We start from the raw sequence: 9,874 nt of genomic DNA on the forward strand, positions 1-9,874 counted from the left end.
CCTATAAGAACCTCTCCATACCAACTTGTGTATGGGAAGGCCTGTCATCTGCCCGTGGAACTGGAATATAAAGCCTACTGGGCAACCAGATTCCTAAACATGGATGCTAAGTTAGCTGGTGAAAAAAGATTGCTCCAGCTAAATGAGCTAGAGGAGTTCAGACTCAGTGCCTTCGAAAGTGCAAAAATCTATAAGGAAAATGCAAAGAAGTGGCATGACAAAAAGTTGTCATCCAGAGTCTTTGAACCAGGACAAAAAGTTCTGCTCTTCAACTCTAAGCTCAGACTATTCCCAGGAAAACTTAAATCCCGATGGAGGGGTCCGTATGTGATTACAGGAGTGTCACTATATGGATATGTTGAGCTTCAGGATATTGATTTTGATAAAAAGTTCATTGTTAATGGACAGAGGATCAAACATTATCTTGAAAGCAATTTTGAGCAAGAATGCTTAAAGCTGATGCTTGAATGAATCTCAGTAAAAGGTCCAGCTAAAGACGATAAAGAAGTGCTTGCTGGGAGGCAACCCAGTCATTAGCAGGTTATCTGTTTTATTTAATAAAAGTTTGATACATATTCTCAAAGGGTGATCATCAAAATTGGAGGAATTCACAGAGTTACAGAAGGATTCAGTGCAAAAAGCAGAGAAAAGGAGCTTGCTGGCAAAAAAATGCCAGTAAGGGGTACTCTGGGCGTTAAACGCCAGAATGGGCACCATTCTGGGCGTTTAACGCCAGGTGTGCAGCATCCTGGGCATTTAGCAAAACGCCCAGTGATGAAGGGGTTTCTAGCGTTTAACGCCAGCCAGGGTACCTGGCTGGGCGTTAAACGCCCATATTGGCCAACATTTGGGCGTTAAACGCAAGAATGGATACCATTCTGGGCATTTAACACCAGATAGGTGGGGGACAGAGATTTTGCTTTCCACTTCAAATTTTTTTCAAACTTTCTTGTTTTAATCCATAATTTTCTGCATAAACACATTTCAAACTTTCATCATTCACCTTCAAATCTTAAAAATTTAAATCATTCTTCAAATCTCTTTCAAATCCTTTCCAAATCTTCTTCAAAAACTCAAATATCTCTCAATTTCTTTCCATATCTTCTCAAATCTCCTTCAAAATTTTCGAAATCTCTCCCCCTCCCTTATAAATATAAGTTCGGCCATTCCCCTTTCCCCACCAACGAATTTGCTCTCCTCCTCTCTCTCCTCTTTCTTTTTTTTTGCTTGAGGACAAGCAACCCTCTAAGTTTGGTGTGCTTTTCCGTGATCACTAAGCTAAGGCTCATCAAGATCATGGCTCCCAAAGGAAAACAAACCAATTCTAGAGGCAAGAAAGAGAATGCTCCAAAGGATCTTTGGAGTCAAGAGAGGTTCTTAACCAAAGAACATGCAGATCATTACCACAACATAATGGGTCTAAGGTCAGTGATCCCGGAAGTTAAATTCAATCTGAAAGAAGATGAATATCTGGAGATCCAAGAGCAAATTCAAAATAGAGGATGGGAAGTTCTAACCAACCCTGAGACAAAGGTTGGAAGAAACATGGTTCAGGAATTCTACTCAAATCTGTGGCTGACAGATAAACAGAGAATGATTGGAACTACTTTTCATACCTACAGAACCATGGTCAGAGGGAGAATTATTTACTTCCATCTGGACAAAATAAGAGAGGTCTTCAAATTGCCTCAACTGCAAGATGATCCTGAATCCTTCAATAGGAGAATGGTGAGAGCAGATAAGGGGTTGGATCAAGTTCTAGAGGACATATGCCTCCTTGGAACTAAGTGGACAACCAATTCAAAAGGTGTCCCAAACCAACTCAAGAGGGGAGATGTCAAACCAATTGCAAGAGGTTGGCTAGACTTCATTGGGCGTTCCATATTGCCCACTAGCAACCATTCTGAGGTCACTATCAAGAGAGCAGTGATGATTCATTGCATTATGCTGGGAAAAGAAGTGGAGGTTCATCATCTGATTGCTTGTGAGATTTACACAATTGCAAACAAGAATTCCACTGAAGCCAAACTGGCTTACCTAAGCTTAATCTCTTTGCTATGTAAAGATGCTGGGGTGAGGATAGGAGTAGATGAATTCATCCCAATTGAACATCCAATCATCAAGAAGTCAATGGAAGGACAAATGCAAGATAATTCTATCAAAAGGAGGGCGCAGGAGTTCCTCCCTGAACTCCCTGAAATTGACTACTGGATCCGCCTAGAAGCATCTGTTGCCAAGCTATAAGAAGCTATGGAACAAATTAAGGAAGAACAGCAGAATCAAAACTGCATGCTCTGCAAATTACTGAAGGAACAAGAGAAGTAGGGGCATAAGCTACAGGAGCTGAAGCGCCAGAAGCTCTCCCTTGAAGGGTCAAATACCCCACAAGTTGAGGGAGCATCCACTTCTCAAGATCAAGGTTGTTGAGTCCTAACTCTGTGATAACCTCTATCATTAGGAGTCTATTTTAGAGTCATTTAAATTTTTGTTTTCTTTTACTATTAGTCTTATCTTATGTTTATCTTTAAGTCTTGTTCTTAATTCATGATTAATAAAATTTAATGTCTATGCCTTAAAGCTATGAATGTCCTATGAATCCATCACCTCTCTTAAATGAAAAATGCTTTAATCATAAAAGAACAAGAAGTGCAGGATTTCGAATTCATCTCTGAAACTAGTTGAATTAGCTTGATGTGGTGACAATACTTTTTGTTTTCTGAATGAATGCTTGAATAGTGCATATGTCTTTTGAATTTGTTGATTAAAGAATGTTAAACTTGTTGGCTCTTGAAAGAATGATGGAAAAGGAGAAATATTATTGAGGATCTGAAAAATCATCAAATTGATGCTTGAAGCAAGAAAAAGTAGTGAAATCAAAAAAAAAAAGAAAAAAAGAGAGAGAGAGAGATAAAAAGTGATTCAAGACAAAAAGAGTGTACTTAAGAACCCTGGACACCTCTAATTGGGGACTCTAGCAAAGCTGAGTCACAATCTAAAAAAGTTCACCCAGTTATGTGTCTGTGGCATGTATGTATCCGGTGGTAATACTGGAAGATAGAGTGCTTTGGGCCACAGCCAAGACTCATAAAGTAGCTACCTTCAAGAATCATCACACTTAACTAGGAGAATCAATAACACTATCTGAATTCTGAGTTCCTATAGATGCCAATCATTCTAATCTTCAAAGGATAAAGTGAGATGCCAAAACTGTTCAGAAGCAAAAAGCTACTAGTCCCGCTCATCTAATTGGGGCTAAGTTTCATTGATATTTTGGAGTCTATAGTATGTTCTCTTCTTTTTATCCTAATTGATTTTTAGTTGCTTGGGGACAAGCAACAATTTAAGTTTGGTGTTGTGATGAGCGGATAATTTATACGCTTTTTGGCACTGTTTTTAGTATGTTTTTAGTACATTTTAGTTAGTTTTTAGTATGTTTTTATTAGTTTTTATTTAAAATTCACTTTTCTGGGCTTTACTATGAGTTTGTGTGTTTTTCTGTGATTTCAGGTAATTTCTGGCAGAAATTGAGGGACCTGAGCAAAAATCTTATTCAGAGGCTGAAAAAGGACTGCAGATGCTGTTGGATTCTGACCTCCCTGCACTCGAAGTGGATTTTCCGGAGCTACAGAAACCCAATTAGCGCACTCTCAACTTTTTTTGGAAAGTAGACATCCTGGGCTTTCCAGCAATGTATAATAGTCCATACTTTGCCCGAGATTTGATGGCCCAAACCGGCATTGCAAATCAGCTTTAGAATTCCCGGCGTTTAACGCCGGAACTGGCACAAAAATTGGAGTTAAACGCCCAAACTGGCACAAAAGCTGGTGTTTAACTCCAGAAAAAGTCTCTACACATGAAAGCTTCAATGCTCAGCCCAAGCACACACCAAGTGGACCCCGGAAGTAGATTTTTACGTCATTTACTCATTTCTGTATATCCTAGGTTACTAGTTCACTATAAATAGGATATTTTGACATTGTATCTTTACCTCATGACACATTACACGTTTCTTATTGTATCTTCTACGCCATGAGTTTCTAAACCCCATGGTTGGGGGTGAGGAGCTCTGCTGTGTCTTGATGGATTAATGCAATTACTACTGTTTTTCAATCAATCACGCTTGCTTTTATTCTAAGATATCACTTGTTCTTCAACTTGATGAATGTGATGATCCGTGACACTCATCATCATTCTCACCTATGAACGTGTGCCTGACAACCACCTCCGTTCTACTTTAGATTGATAGAATATCTCTTGGATTTCTTAACCAGAATCTTCGTGGTATAAGCTAGAATTGATGGCGGCATTCAAGAGAATCCGGAAGGTCTAAACCTTGTCTGTGGTATTCTGAGTAGGATTCAATGATTGAATGACTATGACGAGCTTCAAACTCCTGAGGGCTGGGTGTTAGTGACAGACGCAAAAGAATCACTGGATTCTATTCCAACCTGATTGAGAACCGACAGATGATTAGTCGTGCTGTGACAGAGCGCGTTGAACATTTTCACTGAGAGGATGGGAGGTAGCCATTGATAATGGTGAAACCCTACATACAGCTTGCCATGGAAGGAGCCTTGCGTGCATAAAGAAGAAAACAGTGGGAAAGCAGAGGTTCAGAAGATAGAGCATCTCCAAAACCTCAACCTGTTCTCCATTACTGCAAAACAAGTATCTATTTCATGTTCTTCTACTTTTCACAATTAAACCTGAGAATTATTGATATCCTGACTAAGAGTTACAAGATAACCATAGCTTGCTTCAAGCCGACAATCTCCGTGGGATCGACCCTTACTCACGAAAGGTATTACTTGGACGACCCAATGCACTTGCTGGTTAGTTGTGCGGAATTACAAAAGTGTGATTGTGATTTCGTGCACCAAGAAGTAGTACAAATTAAAATAAAAAACAGCCAATATTCATATAGAAAGGGACAGCCGTGAATCATATATGGATTTATAAAACAAATAATGATAATCAGAAAATGTAAAATAAATAGTAACAAACAAAAGGACATCACCTTCTATATGAGCATCTTCCATAACTTGGTCTCCTTCCACATCAAAATTGTCATTTTCAGGTTCACCAATATAATCTTCCTCATGGGGATATGAACATTTCCTCCATCATTTGTGGATGGCCTAGATCTTGCATCCTTAGTAATAGGAACTTCAATATGCTCCTCTTCTCTTTCCAAATGAACTCCTTGTTCACCCAAAAAATCATCAAGAGTCATTGCTGGACACTTTAGGATATTTTTTGAGGTTAAATTAGCTAGTTCTTTTTCAATAGCTCTAGCATCCTCAGCAATTGACTCAAAATCATCTTCCTCTTCTCTCTCCACTTGTACTCCTTCTGTATGCAATAATGCATCAAGAGTAATTATTGGACACTTTGCCTTGCTCTTTATCTTGTTAGATATTGGTTGCTCTTCTAGTTGAACATTATTCCTCACTTGGTTATGGGAAGACTGATAAACCATTATTTTATGATTTATATTGTGTTTAATTGTGTGGTTTTATCATGATCATTACCCACTTATTCATTAAATTAGCATGCATTTAGATTTCCTTCCTGAATTTATTACATGGTTGAAAACTACTTCTTAGAGACTTTAATTATGTATTTTTAATTCTCCTTTATTCCATTCGATGCCGTGATCTGTGTGTTGAGTGTTTTAGGCTTTACAGGGCATGAATGAATGGGAGATCAGAAAAGAAGCTGGCAAAAATGGAAGGAACACAAGAATTTGAGGAGATAACCAGCGATAAGTGACGCGGTCGCATGGCTCACGCAACCGCGCGAAGGGGAGAAGATCACAGTGACGCGGCCGCATGGCTCACGCGGCCGCGCGGATTGGAAAAGCTCAAGCGACGCGGTAGCATGGACGACGCGGACGCGTGGCATGGAAAAGCGCGAGTGACGCGTCCGCATGGGTGACGCGATCGCGTGACATGTGCGATCTGCATAATCTGCAGAGTTCGCTGGGGGCGATTTTGGACCTAATTTCGACCCAGTTTTCAGCCCAGAACAGCAGACTAGAGTCAGAGAACATGCAGAAACAGAACACAACATTCATTCTACACAGTTTTCAGTTTTAGATCTAGTTTTCACTCCTCCTCTAGGTTTTTCTCTTTAGGTTTTGGAATTTAATTTTCAATTGGTCTTAGCATTGGAACATTGAGAAGAGCTATTTCCTCATCAAGGCTTCGTTATTCTACTTCATTCTCTTAACTTGGTTTATTTCTTCCATGTTCTTTGCTTTGTTCAATTTTGTCATTTGAATACTTTTATGATTAAATACAAGAATTATTTCTTTCATTTTAATCCATTCTACCTTCCAATAATCATGTCTTCTTTTAATTCCCTTTCATATGTTATGGATTTATTATTTACAATGAGCGAGTAGTTCCCCTCACTTGATGGGGAGTTGATTGAAAGGAACTCTTGAGTTGGAAGGATTGAAAGAGAATTTGTAATTGGGTTAACTGTTGGATTGCTATCTTGTTACTAACACCAATCCCTTTGAACTAAGTGGGTTGCAACTCGTGAACAGATCTATCATTCCAACTTGTTTGACTTTCCTTTACCTAGTAAAGGATAACTAAATAGAACAACCATTAATTATAAATTAATCCTAAAATCACTCCATCAATAATAGAGATTCCAACTAATCAACTCGCAGTCAAGGCTTTTATTTATATTATTCAAATTTTCTCAATTTAATTTTCCATCTACTTAACTCAACTTTTTGGAAACATCTAATTAATAAAATAGCACATTTTCCTGCAACTCGTTGGGAGACGACCTGGGACTCAAACTCCCAGTAATTTTTAATTTAAATTCTCTGTGACATATTTCTAAATTGATAGCCAGATTTTCGGTGAGTTAAGAACTATACTGGCAACGTAATCAATTTAATAATTTTTAATTCACCACTTTCTGTGCTCCATCAATTTTTGGCGCCGTTGCCGGAGAGTTGCAATAGAGTGCTAAAGTTATTAATTAGAATTTATTTATTTGCATTTTATTTTATTGTTTTTACTATGAGCTGCGTATTTCTTTCGTCAATTGACGCGTTCACTACCTGACCCCAACTTGCCAATATTCGATCCTGAAATTGAAAGGACTATTTCACGAATAAGGTGAGCTAAGCGTCGGTTAGTCCTCTCTGAGGACGAATCTGAATCGTCAGTTGAGGAAGAAACCAGCCCCATTCTACTGATTCGGTTGTTTTACGTGCAGAAGACATGGCAGCTAGGAGAGTTACCTTCCAGGAGGAAGGAGCTTCTGATTTTACGATGCAACCATTTCAAGCGCATCATCCAGCGGTAGCTACAGATTTCGAAATAAAGACCGCACTGCTAAATTTGATGCCCAAGTTTCATGGCTTACCTGCTCAAGAGCCCATGAAGCACTTGAGAGATTTCCAGGCAGCCTGTTCTACTGTCAGGCGTGATGGTACTAATGAAACTTCAATTTTGCTGAAAGCTTTCCCGTTTTCTCTTGAGGGAAAAGCAAGAGAGTGGTACTACACTCAACCTCTAGCAAATGTATCCAACTGGGATACACTCAGAAAGGAGTTTTTGGAGAAATTCTTTCCATCTGAAGTTACTGATAAACTGAGGAAGGATATCTCCACCATTGTTCAGGATGACAATGAGTCTCTCTTTGAATACTGGGAGCACTTCAATAATCTTCTGGAAGCATGCCCCCACCACAGAATTGATAAGATGGTGTTACTCAGCTATATCACACAGGGTATGAGGCCCCAAGATAAGACCACATTGGAAAGTGCTAGCAATGGGTCTATGAAGAAATACAAGACCACTGATGAGGCATGACAATTGATCAGTGATTTAGCTGAATATACTAGGAACTACAAGCAAAGACAAGGCCGTTCAAAAGCCGTTGCAGAAGTATCCTCTAATAGAGAGACTGCGGCTCTAGCTCAGAGTATATGTGAGATGACCAACTTGCTGAAGTAGATGCAAATGAATCAACAACAAGCTCAGCAAGCTCAACCTCCCCCACCACAGCAAAACCAACAGCTAGTCCAACAGAGAGTTTGCGGAATCTGTGCTGATTATAGCCATTATACTAATGAATGCCCGCAACTCCAACAAGAAGACAACATGGTGGCATCCACTCATAATTTCTATGACCGCCCCAACCAAGGGTACAATCAAGGTGGAAATAATAACCATGGATGGCAGGACAATTCTAACCAGAATTGGAGGGACAACAATAACAGAGGAGGCAGAGATAATCAGGGAAATCAGAGGTGGAATAATAACAACAACAGGCAGCAGAATCAACCTTACAGAGCACCTCACCTGAGGCAAAACCAAGGACCACAGAATAATCAACAGCAGACCTCTCAATTCACTCATTCTTCTTTATCTCATAATGAAGAGTTACTACAATCTTTTGAGCGAAGACAGTAGACCATGGAAAATAACATCATGAATAGTATTAATGCCAGTCTGAATAGTCTGACCTCTATTTTGCAAGCTCTTGTCTCACAGATTGGAGCAACACAAAATTCCAATAACCAACCTTCAAGCTCCACTGGAATCCCCTCTCAACCATTACCCAATCCAAAGGGAGGCATTAATGCCATCACCCTAAGGTCCAGAACCACACTGCAGGAGAGGAATCAGGAGGAGCCAAGCTCACCAGAACACGCCTCAGCTGAAGAGGTGGTAGAAATAGAAGATGTTGAAGAGGAAGAGGATATACAGGACATAGCTGAAAAAGAAATGGCTCAACCACAGAAGGAAGCACCAAAAGGCGCAGACACTACGGAAAACACTACGCCTATTCCATTTCCACAACTTGCAAGGAAGCCCAGGAAGCAGTTGGAAACCGATCCTAAAATGGTAGAAATATTCAAAAAGGTCGAGGTAACTGTTCCTCTTTTTGATGTTATCCAGCAAGTATCTAAATATGCAAGGTTTCTAAAAGATTTATGTATCCATAAAGATAAAATTAATGAATTAGAAACTATTCCTTTAGGTAGTTCTATATCTGCTTTAATGGGAGGATTACCTGAAAAATATAGTGATCCAGGTCCTTGTATAGTTAGCTGTACTATTGGTGGTGTAGTGATTTATGATTGCATGTGTGATTTAGGAGCATGTGTTAGTATAATGCCTTTGTCTATATACGATATTTTGAGGCTCCCTCCCTTAAAAAGGTCGGCAGCTCATTTTGTGTTAGCAGATAAAAGCATTATTACAGTGGCTGGAGTTGCTGAAGATGTTTTGGTGAATATTAAAGGGCTTACATTTCCCACTGATTTTTATATCTTGGAGATGCACCATAATGATTCAGATAAGCCATCATCAATCCTACTTGGAAGACCATTCCTGAAGACATTAAAATTCAAATTAGATGCTTTTTCAGGAACATACTCCTTTGAAATAGATGGCCGCATAGTAATATTCAATCTGAATGGAGTCATTAACAACCCTCCAGAAGATCATTCTATCTTCCAGTGTGATGTCATAGATGAAAGTATAGCTGAAGTTCACAAGGAAGAGTTAGAAGAGAGGCACATTGGACAAGGTCCAAGTGTGGGGACCCTCTTACCTGACAATGAGGGCACTTCGTCATTTTCACAAGCTCCAGATAATCCAGAGCCTGCCCATGTTCAGAAGTTAGAATTGAAACCCCTCCCTCCACATCTCAAATACGCTTATCTTAAAGATGAGCAGAAATTTCCAGTTATCATTGCAAGGGAACTTACTTCTCAACAAGAAGAGCAGTTACTTGATGTGCTGAGGAAGCATAAGAAGGCAATTGGGTGGAGTTTGGCAGACATAGTAGGCATCAACCCTCAAGTATGTGAGCACAGAATATTTTTAGAAGAGGG

The 9,874-nt window shown here is 39.5% G+C and overlaps 1 non-coding gene across 1 annotated transcript; it reads right to left on the minus strand.

The window, feature by feature from the left end:
- Nucleotides 1-7,616: 7,616 nt before the first annotated feature.
- On the minus strand, nt 7,617-7,723 carry LOC112798685 (small nucleolar RNA R71). The gene has a single exon (XR_003200284.1). It is a non-coding gene; the product is annotated as a small nucleolar RNA R71 (small nucleolar RNA).
- Between the last annotated feature and the right edge of the window lie 2,151 nt (nt 7,724-9,874).

Source organism: Arachis hypogaea, chromosome 4 (assembly GCF_003086295.3).
Source record: "Arachis hypogaea cultivar Tifrunner chromosome 4, arahy.Tifrunner.gnm2.J5K5, whole genome shotgun sequence".
NCBI classification, from domain to species: Eukaryota; Viridiplantae; Streptophyta; class Magnoliopsida; order Fabales; family Fabaceae; genus Arachis; species Arachis hypogaea.